Source organism: Vulpes lagopus, chromosome 7, assembly GCF_018345385.1.
Source record: "Vulpes lagopus strain Blue_001 chromosome 7, ASM1834538v1, whole genome shotgun sequence".
Classification (NCBI taxonomy): Eukaryota; Metazoa; Chordata; class Mammalia; order Carnivora; family Canidae; genus Vulpes; species Vulpes lagopus.
In genome coordinates, this window is record NC_054830.1 from 81,348,479 (window position 1) to 81,358,347 (window position 9,869).

At 37.7% G+C, this 9,869-nt stretch overlaps 1 pseudogene; it reads left to right on the plus strand.

Annotated features, from left to right (window-relative positions):
- The first annotated feature begins 3,581 nt into the window (after nucleotides 1–3,581).
- LOC121495877 lies at nucleotides 3,582–4,204 on the plus strand (annotated as a pseudogene).
- The last annotated feature ends 5,665 nt before the right edge of the window (nucleotides 4,205–9,869 follow it).

The window sequence follows — 9,869 nt, forward strand, 5'->3', positions numbered from 1 at the left end:
ACTCAGGTCATGGTCCCTGGGTGCTAGGATCGAGTCCCACATCAGGCTTCCTGCTTCTCCCTCTGCCTATGTCTCTGCATCTCTCTGTGTGTCTCTCATGAATAAATAAATAAATAAAATAATTTTTAAAAATAAATAAATTATTTTTAAATGTTTAGTATTTTATTTACACTTTAATATACTTCATGTTTACAGATAAATTCACAAATACAGTTCACTTCATCCTGTGAGGGACACAAATACAAACTTATTTTGTCCTTACCATCATGAAACTTAACAATAGAGAATAAAAAGTAGGTACACCTTTAAACAAAATGCCAGATACTAAACACTGTATATATGTTAAGTAATTTAAACTTCACAACATCAACATGAAGTACTGCATTTCATTGATTCGATTATACAGATGCAGAAAGTGAGGCACAGAGAAGTTAACCTAAGATCACATAGCTAATACACAGAATCTAGGCATTTTTTACTCCAGAGGCCATTTTCCTAACCATTTGCTTCACTCTACTGCCTCCAGACCACCTTGAGGATATGCATCATCCTAAAGAAATAACTTTTTCAAGGTCATTAATTATGTAAATAATATTATTAAAAGATGTGTTATAAAATTCATGGTCCCATGTGAGGTATAATATTTTGTTAATGAAGATTTAGGATAATGGTTATAAATTTGTTTGCTGTCATACCAGTGCACATAGAGATTCTTGGTACTGTCTCTGTACCATCTCTCCTTGTCTTTATTTCAGAGGCACCATTGCTAGTTAATTTTACATCTCACACATGAGAAAAACGTAATGATAGTATTATTACTCACAAGGCCATAACTTCTCAGAACCTGTCTTAAAATAATATAGGTCTTCTTGCCTCTCCAATTTCCTAATACCATTTATTTAATGCTAGTTATATGACTATGACACCACATCATCCATCTTGCCACCTGTGGGTATTGGCTTCTAAAGCTCTCTCAAAACCTAAAATAAGATAAAAAAATAAAGGGTCTTTCGCTGGTTGTTACAGTGTTTTATTAACAATAAGCACAAATACGTATCTTACCAAATGTGAATGTCAAATGTGAATGGTAATTTGTTTTCTAGATTATTGAATTTACCTTGTGCAATTTTATAATGTAAATGTATAACAACATACCATCCAACCATGTTTTTCCTTGAATTCTCTAGGCTATACTCACTGCATTCCTTGACTGTGCCCCTGCCTTATTCATACTGCCACCAACAGGTAGAATAGGTGAAGGGCCATGGGTTGATGAAGAGAATGATCCTATGGCACAGGATTATCCACTCCTTCAACATGGCTTAAGAATGACCAGGGAACAACCTTTTGTGATAAACACATTCAACAAACTCAGAATAGAAGGGAATTTCCCCAACCTAATTAAGGGCATCTATGAAAAACCCACCACCAATATCACACTTAATGGTAAAAGACTGAATACTTTCCACTTAGATCAAGAACAAAATAAGAATATTTGTTCTTGGGAGCCTGGGTGGCTCAGTAGTTTAAGTGCCTGCCTTGGGCCCAGGGTGTGATCCTGGAGTCCTGGGATCGGGTCCCGCATTGGGCTCCCTGCATGGAGCCTGCTTCCCCCTCTGCCTGTGTCTCTGCCTCTCTCTCTCTCTCTCTCTCTCTCTCTCTCTCTCTGTCTATCATGAATAAATAAATAAAATCTTTTTTAAAAAAAAGAATATTTGTTCTCACCACTCTTATTCAACATTGTATGGGAGGTTCTAGCCAGGTCTGTTAGGCAACAAAAAGAAATAAAAGGCATCCAAATTGGAAAGGAAATAAAACTAAAACTATAAACTTTGTTCACAGGAGACATGATCTTGTACATAACAAATTCTAAGAAATGCGTTTAAAACCTATTAGAAATAATAAATTCAGCAAGCTTGCAGACTACGAGATCACTATACAGAAATCAGCTGTATTTTTCTACACTTGCAATGAGCAATCCAAAAATGGAATTTTTAAAAATTCCATTCTTGGGGGTGCTTGGATGGCTCAGATGGTTAAGCATCTGCCTCTGGGTCAGGTCATGATTTCCAGGTCCTGGGATGGAGCCCCATGTAGTACTCCCTACTCTGTGGGGAGTCTGCTTCTCCCTCTCCCTCTGCCTCTCTCCCTGCTTGTGCTCTCTCTTTGTCTCTCAAATTAATAAATAAATCTAAAAAAAAAAGAATTCCATTCTTGGAGCACCTGCCTGGCTCAATGGGTAGAGCATGCTACTCTTGATCTCAGGGTTGTGAATTTGAGCCCAACTTTGGTGTAGAAATTACTTAAAAATAAAATGTTAAAAAAATGAATTAAAAAATTCCATTCTTAATAGTATCAGAATAAAATAGTAAATTTAACAAAAGAAGTATAAAATTTATACTCTGAAAATAATGAAAAAGTATTGAAAGAGATTAAGATCTAAGTAAAGATTTTTTTAAATCCCATGTTTGTGGATCAGAAGACACCATTATTAAGATGGCAGTATTCTTTAAAAAAAAAAAAAAAAGAAGGCAGTATTCTCTAGAGTGATCTACAGATTCAACACAAAATACCTACCAGAATCCCAACTGACTTCTTTTTGACAAACTGATTCTAAAATTCATATGGAATAACAAGGGATCTTGAATAACTAAAATAATCCTAAAAAGAATAAAGTAGAACGATTTATACTTCCTAATTTCAAAATTTACTATCAAGCAACAGTCAGTGTGTTACTGAATATGTCAATAAAGATAGACATATGTATCAATGAAACAGAATTGGGAGTCCAGAAATAAACCCATACATCTATGACCAACTGATTTTCAACAAGAGTGCCAAAACTATTCAATGGGATAAGAATAGTCTCTTCAGCAAATGCTGCTGGACAACTGGATATCCACATGCAAAACAGTGAAGTTACCTGACACCATATACAAAAATTAACTCAAAATGGACAAAGACCTAAACTTAAGAGCTAAAACTATAAGACTTTTAGAAGAAAACAAAGAGAAGGGATGCCTAGGTAACTCAGCGGTTAAGCATCTGCCTTGGATTCAGGGCACGATCCCGGGGTCCAGGATTGAGTTCCACATCAGGCTCCCTGCTCAGCGGGGAGCCTGCTTCTCCCTCTGCTTATGTCTCTGCTTCTCTTTTACTCTGTGTCTCTCACGAATAAATAAATAAAATCTTAAAAAGAAAACAAGGGGAAAATCTTCATGAAAGACTTAGCAATGATTTCTTGGATATGATATTAAAGGCACAGGCAACAAAAGAAAAAAACAGATAAACTGGATTTCACCAAAATTTAAAATTTTTGTGCATCTAAGGATACTATCAAAATTGTGAAAATATAGCTCATGGAATGGGATAAAAATATTTGAAATTATATATCTAATAAGGAATTTGCATCTAGAATATATAAAGAACCCCTACAACTTAATAACAAAAAGATAACCATATTCTAAAATGGGTGATATAGCCATTACAGTACATTGAGCTCCATAGAGACAGCGCCAGGGCAAGTAAGACCCAGACAGGCACTGGGCGACTCTGTGCCTTGCTGAGGAAAATAATTAAACATGGGCAAAGGAGATCCTAAGATGCCAAGAGGCAAAATATCATCATATGCATTTTGTGCAAACTTGCCGAGAGGAACACAAGAAGCACCCAGATGCTCCAGTCAACTTCTCAGAGTTTCCTAAGAAGTGCTCAGAAAGGTGGAAGACCATGTCTACTAAAGAGAAAGGAAAATTTGAAGACATGACTAAGGTGGACAAGGCCCGTTATGAAAGAGAAATGAAACTTCCCCCCCTTAAGGGGAAACAAAAAAGAAGTTTAAGGACCCCAATGTACCCAAGAGGCCTCCCTTGGCCTTTTTCTTGTTTTGTTCTGAGTATTGCCCAAAAATCAAAGGAGAACATCCCGGCCTATCCATTGGTGATGTTGCAAAGAAACTGGGAGAGATGTGGAATAACACTGCTGCAGATGACAAGCAGCCTTATGAAAAGAAGGCTGCTAAACTGAAGGAAAAATATGAAAAGGATATTGCTCCATACCGAGCTAAAGGAAAGCCTGATGCGGCAAAAAAAAGGGAGTTGTCAAGGCTGAAAAGAGCAAGAAAAAGAAGGAAGAGGAGGAAGACGATGAGGATGAAGAGGATGAGGAGGAGGAAGAAGATGAAGAAGATGATGATGATGAATAAGTTGGTTCTAGCGCAGTTTTTTTTCTTGTCTATAAAGCATTTAACCCACTCACCCCCCGAACACAACTCACTCCTTTTAAAGAAAAAATTGAAATGTAAGGCTGTGTAAGCTTTGTTTTTAAACTGTACAGTATCGGGATCCCTGGGTGGCGCAGTGGTTTGGCGCTTGCCTTTGGCCCAGGGCGCGATCCTGGAGACCTGGGATCGAATCCCACATCAGGCTCCCGGTGCATGGAGCCTGCTTCTCCCTCTGCCTATGTCTCTGCCTCTCTCTCTCTCTCTGTGACTATCATAAATAAATTAAAAAATTAAAAAAAAATTTTAAACTGTACAGTATCTTTTTTTTTTGTATAGTTAACACACTACTGAATGTGTCTTTAGATAGCCCTGTCCTGGTGATATTTTCAATAGCCACTAACCTTGCCTGGTCTAGTATGGGGGTTGTAAGTTGGCATAGAAATTTAAAGCAGGTTCTTGTTAGTGCACAGCACAAATTAGTTATATATGGGGATGGGGTAATTTTTCATCTTCAGTTGTCTCTGATGCAGCTTCTATGAAATAATTGTTGTTCTGTTAACTGAATACCATTCTAATTGCAAAAAAAAAGTTGCAGCTGTTTTGTTGACATTCTGAATGCTTCTAAGTAACTACAATTTTTTTAATTTAAAAAATAAATAAATAAAATGGGTGATGAATCTGATTTTCCTCTCTGTGACACCCTTCACTGGCAGAGTCTCTTTTTAACCAAAATTTAGTCAGGCTCCTCTGAACTCTCTTCTCAACCAAGCCCTGACTTTTTGGCTTCTGTGTTCATCCCTACATTGTCCAATTTTAGCAAGAATCCTACTGAGTCAGTTTAACCAGAATCCCCCACCTTTGATATCTACTCACCCTCCATATCTGATTGGGTTCCTCATTTTCCACCATCCCGCAGGTAAGGGCTGATCTCCCTGGCCTGCCTTCAGCAAGAATCCTGTTAGGTTGTTTTTCTTGATTACTGCCTTAGTTTTCTTTTAATTTTCCATCCACTAACCCTGCCCCCTACTCCTTGGCTATAAATTCCCACTTTTCTTTGTTATATTTGAGGTTGAGCCCAATATCTCTCCTCTACTGCAAAACCCCATTGTAGTGGTCCCTATACCTATTGTAATAGTCACCCTGAGTAAAGTCTGCCTTATTCTTTAACAAGTATCATGAATAATTTTTCTCTTTAACATCACACCTACTGAGTTCCTACTGAGGGACAGTAAGAACAAGCTGCAGGCAGTTTCAAGATTATGTCATTCATTCCAGTTTAGCAACCCCAGAGGAAAGATAAAATATATCTCTCAGCATCCGTGTTTTAAAAAATCTAAGGGTAGCTCAGTTGGTTAAGGTCAGACTCTTGGTTTCGGCTCAGGTCATGATCTCATGTGTCTGTGCTCAGCAGAAAGTCTACTTGAAGATTCTGTCCCTCTGCCCCTCCCCCTACTCATGCGGATTCTCTCTCTCAAATAAGTATATAAATAAATCTTTTTAAAAATCTAAGAGAGGGGCGCCTGGGTGGCTCAGTGGTTGAGGGTCTGCCTTCAGCTCATGGCGTGATCCCGGAGTCCCAGGATCGAGTCCCACATCAGGCTCCCTGCATGGAGCCTGCTTCTCCCTCTGCCTGTGTCTCTGCCCCTCTCTCTCCGTGTCTCTCATGAATAAAGAAATAAAATCTTTAAAAAAAAAAATCTAAAAGATTTCTCACAGAAGCTATGTGAAGGATGCATTTTCTAAGCTTAGGAAAATTTTATCTAGAGAATGCATACTAATGCCATATATTATAGCTTCGAACTATGTATGATGTCTTTCCCCAGCACTAAAATGTATATTTTGCTTTAGTACTTAAAAGGGTCTACAAATAGCCAATCCTTACTGACCAAGGAAAAGTGTGAAAGGTGCCTAGTTCAACTGTAAATGGCATTCTGGTCATCTCTTCCATCTTAAAGCATTTCTAGGAAGGTTCTTAGAACATTAGTCTGATGCAATTGTTAACCAGGCTTGATATATTCAGTAAAATAATGGAACCATTCAGGCTGCATGCTACCAAGCTGCTGAATTTCAAAGGAAATAGATCTTGGCCTCCTCTTCCACTTCTGTCTTCATACTCCATACCTTACCCTTTTTCTTTTTTCTTTATTTTTTATTTAAATTTTGTTAGTTAACATATAGTGCAAAATCGGTTTCTGGAGTAGAATTCAGTGATTAATCACTTACATACAACACTCAGTGCTCATCATAACAAATTCTGTGCTTAAGACCCATCATCTACCCACCTCCCTCCATCTCCTACTGCTCTTTTCTGAACTAACTCTGGCCTCTTAACAGATTTAGAATATGCTGAGTCCAGAATTCTGGTGGCCTGCTGCCTTTAAATTTTTTAATTTTAATAAACTTTATTTCTTAGAGCCATTTGGTTCACAGAAAATGAGCGCAAAGTACAAAGATTTCCCATATATCACCGCCCCTGCAACACACAGAGACGGCCTCCTCCATTTTCTCCCATGATAGTGGCACATTTGTTACAACTGATGAACCTACATCAGTTTGTCATCAGAGTCCACATTTTACATAAAGATCCTGGTATTGTATGTTCAATAGGTTTGGGCAAATGTATAATGATATGTATATATCATTATAGTGTCACACAGAATATTTTCACTGCTCTAAAAATCCTCCATGCTCGCATATTGATTCCTCCCTCCCCCTAACCCCTTACAACAACTGATCTTTCTACTGTCTCCATAGTTTTACCTTTTTCTGGAATGTCATATAGTTAGAATCATATAGTATGTATGTAGCCTTTTCAAATTGGCTTCTTTCACTTAGTGATATGCATTTGTGTTTCTTCCATATCTTTTCCTTTTGGAATTCAGTAAGTTATGGCTTCCCCACTAAAAAGTTACACTTTGATTCAATACCTCATGGTATATCAAAAAGGTATTCATCTGAGATACGTTCTAAAGGATTTGTTCTTTACTCCAGTTTCCCTAGGGTATTTTTGGCAGGGAGTCTTTATAGGACATCCATTTGAGTTGATGTTAATATATGTCACTACTTGGAATGTAGTTCTTGATTGGCAAGCTGAACTCACTCCAAATTCCTCAGGGCCCTCTTTTGTAACCCAGTTTATGTTTGGAAAATAGATCATTTTTAGATGGCTCACTCCTAGGGCATGGGATATGCATAGTCCCTGAGATACAGTGTGAGAGGTGTAAGAGTGGGACAAGTCAGTGAAAGGACAGGATTTATTCATGTCGAATCAGGGATCTATTAGAATTCTGATTGCAGGAAGTCTGAAGACCATTTGAGAAGGCCATATGAGAAGAGGAGTTTTGGATGAAGTTAATAAATGTCAAAGTAAAACAGAAAAGCTAACTCATTTTCAAGACGGTAAGTTTATTTTGAGACAAGGTTTGAGGTTTTGTAGTGGGCAATCAAATAGAAAGGCCTCAGTGTCAGCCTTCTTAGCATTTAAGATACTGTTATACAGTCCATTCACATTTATTGTTATTATTGATATGGTCGGATTTATGTCTGCCATTTTGATTTTTGTTTTCTATACGTTTCGTGTCTTTTTTTGTTCTTTTCCTCCTTACTGCCTTCTTTTACATTAAGTGATTATAGTGTATCATTTTTTTTAAAAGATCTTAGTTATCTATTCATGAGAGACACAGAGAGAGAGGCAGAGACATAGGCAGAGGGAAAAGCAGGCTCCCCGCAGGGAGCCCAATGTGGGATTCAATCCCAGGACCCTGGGATCATGACCTGACCCAAAGGCAGATACTCAACCACTGAGCCTCCAGGTTGCCCCTATAGTGAACTTTGTAACAAAGTTTTTTTCCATATGCTTAATTGTTTCCTCAAGACAAATTTCTAGAAATGGAATTATTGAGTCAAAAAATGGTACATTTTTAAGCCTTTGATATCTATAGCCAAATTTCTCTCCAGAACAGTTGCTACAGTTTACAGTCCCATCAACAAGGCCTTTATGGGTTGTTGACTGATCCTAGTTATCAGGATCATCTCTTGTAGAGTTTTAACTTAATTCATTATAACTGCCTCTTATAAAATATAGGTCCTGAAATTTGAGCTAAAATCTAGTAAATTAAAGCTGAGAATTTAATGTGCAGAACTGAGGATCAGATGGGTGCCTGAGTCATTCAGTTAGTTAAGTATCTGCCTTTGGCTCAGGTCATGATCCTAGGGTCCTGGGATTGAATCCTGAGTTGGGCTCCCTGCTCCACGGGGAACCTGCTTCTCTCTCTCCCTCTGCTTGCCACTACCTTTGCTTGTTCTCTCTCTCTCTCTCTCTCTCTCTCTCTCTCTCTCTCTCTCTGTCAAATAAATAAGTAAAATCTTAAAAAAAAAAAAAAAAGAACTGGATATCAGCTAAGAAATTAGCTTTCTTGTATTTAATACATGGGGTTATTTAATGGTAATTAATTTTCATAATAAAATCTTGATACTAGAAGTATTAAAGAATGCATAATAAAGTTGAAATAAAGCTTTTTATCTCAATTCCTAGCATGTCTCAATCTCAGAATGAGAATGAGAACAAGGGCCTATTGATCTGTTGGACTACATCCTCAGCCAAACTTAACATTAGAGATACATATCAGAAATGCTTTCTTTAAATAAAGCAAGTCATCCTGAGTTTGAGCCCTAGGTTCAGGTCTAAATTCTTAACACCCCAAGCTGGCTGCTTCGCCTATAGTATGTACTATCAAGTTCTTTCTTTTTCTTGTAGTGATGGGATAATTTTGTATCTTGATAGTGTGGTGGTTACATAAATCTACACACGTGATAAAGTGGCTTAGAATCATATACATATTGTGTCAATGTTAATTTCCAGTTTTGATATCTTACTACAATTACATAAAACATAGCCTTTGAGAGAAATTGGGTAAGAGTACATGTACCTTTATACTATCTCTCCAATTACCCATGAGTCAATAATTATTTCACAATAGAAAATTTAGGGGTGCCTGGGTGGCTCAGTTAATGAAGTGTCTACCTTGGGCTCAGGTCATGATCCCAGGGTCCTGGGATCCACCCTGCATCAGGCTCCTTGCTCAGCTGAGAGTGTTTCTCCCTTTCCCTCTGCCCCTCCCCCTCACTCGTATGTGTTCTCTCTCTCAAATAAACGAATAAAATCTTTTTTTTTTTTTAAATGTCTTCTTTTTTTTTTAATTTTTATTTATTTATGATAGGAACACAGTGAGAGAGAGAGGCAGAGACACAGGCAGAGGGAGAAGCAGGCTCCATGCACCGGGAGCCTGACGTGGGATTCGATCCCGGATCTCCAGGATCGCGCCCTGGGCCAAAGGCAGGCGCCAAACCGCTGCGCCACCCAGGGATCCCCGAATAAAATCTTTTTTAAAAGAAAATAAATAAAATAAAATTTAAAAAGAAAAAAATTTTTGATCTCCCAAAACCTTTTAAATTTATGTGTTGCATAGATATACATTCACATGGATTCAAAAATCTTGCTCTCTTCTTTTTCTCCACCCAACCCGTTATCACTACCCCATTTCTATTGCTTCCCTTTTCTTCTATCTCCTTCTAATGTGTTTTATATAAATACATGCAAATATGGATATATACTCTTATTTATCCACCTTTCCCACAAAAAGGTTAT